The sequence below is a fragment of the Camelina sativa genome, chromosome 8 (assembly GCF_000633955.1).
Source record: "Camelina sativa cultivar DH55 chromosome 8, Cs, whole genome shotgun sequence".
Lineage (NCBI taxonomy): Eukaryota > Viridiplantae > Streptophyta > Magnoliopsida > Brassicales > Brassicaceae > Camelina > Camelina sativa.
The window spans coordinates 15273044-15277833 of NC_025692.1; the positions used below are offsets into that span (position 1 = coordinate 15273044).

At 32.2% G+C, this 4790-nt stretch overlaps 1 protein-coding gene across 1 annotated transcript in view; it reads right to left on the minus strand.

The window, feature by feature from the left end:
- The window catches only part of LOC104707227 (DNA mismatch repair protein MLH1), an 8842-nt gene extending 8080 nt beyond the window's left edge, over window positions 1-762 (minus strand). Inside the window, exon 1 of the mRNA XM_019228491.1 lies at window positions 744-762. The gene's annotated coding sequence lies outside the window, so the exon portion shown is untranslated. The remainder of the gene's footprint in view (window positions 1-743) is intronic.

Here is a 4790-nt window from a genome sequence, read left to right on the forward strand (position 1 = left end):
TTTTTTTTTTTTTTTTGTAAATTAACTGATACGAGACTATGGTTAGGTTGATTAGAGTATATGGTTAGGACATTTTAATTAATTAGTTTTGGTGGTTTACATTATGAATTTGGTTTTCCTATTTTCCTTTTAATTTTAAAGTGATTTCTTTATGCATTAGGGTTTATGATTAAAGTTGTATGATACATACGAGCTTCCGAGCCAAAAGATATCATCTTCAAACTCATAAGTCATAATCGCAAGGTTTGTTAGCTTGAGAATTAATAAAGATTAAAAGCTTAACTCCCTTTAAGAATATTGATTAATAAATCACTAAACCAATAAAAACCAAAGCACCAAACTCTTGTCACGTAACATATCCTAAACATAATCACGTATCACTAATGTTATGTGTTGTGAATCATTGAACTTGCTTGTGACCAAGAAAAAAAAACATAAGTGGTGTTTCATTTATATGTGGTGAAGTTGGTGTATGCTTGACTCGGGCATACTGAAGATTCAATCAATGTGGAAGTGGAACAAATAGACATGTAAACAATCAACGTGGTTTCAATATGTTTTGTTCTAGTAAATGACAAGAGCACAAACTTATCTATGAAGCGAACAAGTACAACAGAACTTACTTTGGTTCATGTTCTATAACATGCACTATCTCTATAAGACACTCTACACAAAAACAGAATAAAACATAACTTTTTTTTTTATAAAGTAAAACAAAACTTAATCAAATTACTTTTCCAAACCTGTAACCATGAATCTGGCATTTAGTAATTATGGTTACTGTAACATAATTCATGCTAGCCAATGCCTCTCCTCTGAAGCAACAAGAACACAAACTAATCATTTCCCAGCAGAACACAAAATTGCCAATTTCGAAACCAAAATGAGAGTGTCTAGAAAATCGTACTCTAATACCTTGACCGTCGTTTAAAGAATATAATTATACAAAGATAAGAGGTGAGATAATTGGTAACAAATTAATAGGGTAAGTTAGAATCAAATCTTTTGTGTTTATTTTATTTGGATATTCATTTTTTGAAATTAATAATGTATTTTTTGTTCTTTAAAATTAATTAAATTGCAATAAATTAGTTGTTGAAATTTTTATTTTTAATAACCACTAGTAAAAACTGGTCATATAGTTACGAAAAATTGCTACAAAATCATTTATAACCAATATTACCTACACAAAGTTACAAAATAGTAACAAATTTTTAGATAAGTTATTTTGTGACAAATTTGTAAGTTTCTGTCATAAAACAATTCAAAAAGATACAGTTTAGATTTGTAGCTAATTTACTACAAACTTAGAGACTAAAAATTTTGTAGCACTTGACTAATCCTAACAACTTGTAGCTCTGTGTAGCAACTTTGTGTCTATTTAGCCACAATTTTTGTTTTGTGTCTATTTATAGCTAATTAGCCACAAATTAGCAAGAAATTAGTATGTGGCTATTTTGCTACAATCAAAATCATAAGTTTCTCGTAGCTAATTATCCATACATTCTGTTTCTAACAATTTGTAGTTATTTCATAAAAATTCCAACACATTATGTTTATTCTAACTAAAAATCACAGTAAATAATTTTTTAACAAAATTAAAAATATATTTATTATATCCTAAATTAAATCATACTAAGTTTGTTTATAAATTGTAAAAATAAACCAAAGATCTAATCAATATATGTTTATATCCAAACCCAAATATTAAAAATTAAAAAATTATATTTTTCTTACACCATGGATAGCCATGAGTTTATTTGTGGTTATAGTCTAAGTCATAGACAAAAAATTTAGGTTCCCGGTTATGGGCTGTGAAAAAAATTAAATAACATAGCTACGAGTAGCACATAAATTGTTGTGGCCAGATCCAAAATATGGGCCCAAAATTCTACTCATAGCCACAAACAGCGTCAAAAGTTTTGTGGCAATTAAAAAAAATATACAGAAAACCCTAAATTTTCTCTATTATGTTATTTTGCCTGTCAAGCCTCTCTTCACTTCACCCATTTCTCGATTGCTTTCTTTACTTTGCCGATATCACTCTCTCGACGAGTCCCAAAGGTTTGGCCATAGTTCATTTTTAATTTCCCGATTGTTCCTTAATCTTTTTTTTCATCCTCTAATTCCTTCATCCGGCCAAGTCTCCGAATGTCATCGCTTACGAACCTCCAACCTGAATCCGCCGGTACGTCTTCTTCATCTCCTTCTTCTCTTTCAATGTATTTGCTTTTTCTGTTTCAACAATTCCAGTCCCTTTAAACCATTAACGCTTTAGGTTCGGATATGTTTGTGAAATTCGATAGTGTAAAGTTAAATTTTCGGCTTGGAATCAACCCGCTCAAAGGTAAATCTCTTTTTTCCTCTGTTTCAGATCTAACTATTTCGTTTAAGATTTGACCTTTATATCTAAGCATTTTTTTTCAGATCTGACCTTTATATCTGACCATTTTTTTTAGATCTCATCACCGTCAATAAAAGGTAAATCTCTCGTTTTTACTTCTCAAATCAACAAAAAAACAATTGGATTTTTTTATTTTTTAGGATCCAAAGAAGGGATGCATATAGAGAAGAATCTGTCCGGCGAAAGAAAGAGAGCGGCAAAGAGGTGGCAGAGGAGAGCGGCGGAGAGCAAAAATCTTTCTCCGTTAAAAGCATTTTTATTTTCTATTTCAATTTTCTTTTGTATAATTAAAATCATTTTCGCAATTTAATAAACAAAATAGTTTTGATATTTTAATTTAATATATAATCGCCAATTTTTTTTTTATTAAACTATATATGGAGGTCACAGATTAGTTACTGATTACTTCGTGGCTACTAATCCACGGACATTTACCTGGTAAATTCGTGGCTATATGAAGCTACCTATTAAGCAGCTTTCAGTCAATTTGTGTATCAAACATACACAGTAAATCGTAGTAAATGGTAGCATTTGCTCACAAATTGTGTAGTCTCTAATTTGTAGCACTTTGCGACAGTTAGTGACGAAGGATAAATTTGCTACGACCAAATAGTTATTAAATTTTTTTGTCGCAAATCTGTAACAAATCTTTTTTTGCTACAATTATCATGAGATACCTACAGAATTATTCGTAACTATATGACAAGTTTTTACTAGTGAACTATTATTAGTTTATTCTTTCGAACATATATTTATAACTAATTATAATGGCATTTTCATGTAAGTAGTTACACATTTTGAGGTTATATTCAAAATGTACTTCCAATATATAAAAGAGGGGATATATATTCTGTAATATTAATTCTGCTCTCTTATAGTTGAACTTTAGTTTTTTTTTATATAATTTCTTGAACTTAGATTACTTTGTTTATATAATAAATTCTAGGTTTGAACCACGAGATAATGTAAGTAAGGTGAACTTTTTTTATATAGAGATATCTTCATATGATATTTTGAGATATCACCGAATCAGAGCCAATTTCTGTTAAAGGAGTTTCGAAGGTAGTTTGACATCAGTGGCTAATCCAAGAACCTCAAATAGTTTAGTCACTAGTGAGATACTAATAATAGATACATCCTTTGTCCCGCCGTTGAATCAAATGCGCGGTGATTGTTGTGCCAACTATCTCCCAACGTAAATACTTAGCCACCCACTACAAAATACGCACTCAAAAACGTCCGTCATTCACCCTCAAAAACGTTACATCAGTTTTTAAACCAAGGGTGGTCCAAATTACAAGTTGAAACTTTTAATCGTCCGAGACTACTTGGGTCTAGTGATAGTATGATACATACATGTATTAACTATGGAGGAATTCAATTCCTTTCTTTTTTTTTCAACTAAAGTTTGTTTGTTTCTAAATTTCCGGGTGGAACAATTGGTAGCCCACAATGCGCATAACTTGAGGTCACAATTCAGATAATGTCTCTGCAAATTTTTTTTTTTCATAACAGAATTTATAAATTTGATTATATTAAAAAGAAAAATTATTAGTTACAAGTGTACGTAGGAAAATGCATGTCAAGTATACCATTGTACTTGATATCTTTATATTTACCCTATTTAAGCACACCTTTAGTCACTTTTGCATTATTTAGGACTACTCTTGTCTGTTTTGCACACTTTAGGTTGTTTACAATCATGTCTATCATCATGTGCATGCATTTATGCATTTGGAGTGTTATTAGGTGTTTTTGAGCTCTCAAAGGCTAAGGAAAGATCTTGTGTAGTTTCTAGAGCTAAGCAAGAGGATTTCAATCATCAAGAAGGGAAAATAAGGCACACTAACATCCCACTCGACCGTGGCCGCACAACACTCGGTCGGATTCATGACAATCCCCTCAAAGATTAATATTAACTCCTATGAAGATCTTCCGTTGGAATTCAGCTTCAGAGTTATGCATCAAAGTTGTAGGTATTTGAGTTAGATTTCAAATGTCGGTGATTTCAGGCCAATTGGAGGTGTCTTTCAAGAGGTATCACTGCTTTAGTGAATGTATATACATCTAGATCGAAGACTGGAGCCATAGAACATCACACCCGATCCTGTACTCGATCCCCACAGTCGAGTGAAACTATACTCGACACTATAATCGATCTTGTAACACCCGTGAACCAGAAAGGGATTTTGGGGGTGGGTGTCGAGCGACACAATAGGGGTGTCGGTCGACACCAATTTTCTCGAGTTTAGTGGTTTAGTTTAATCGTCGGTTTGATTCGGTTTAGTTTGAGAAACCCTAGGGCTTGAGTATAAAAGTTATATTTTGATGCCCTTGTTAAGGGGGGGGGGGGGGGCCGATTGGGGGTTCTAAAGGAGACAAGGGG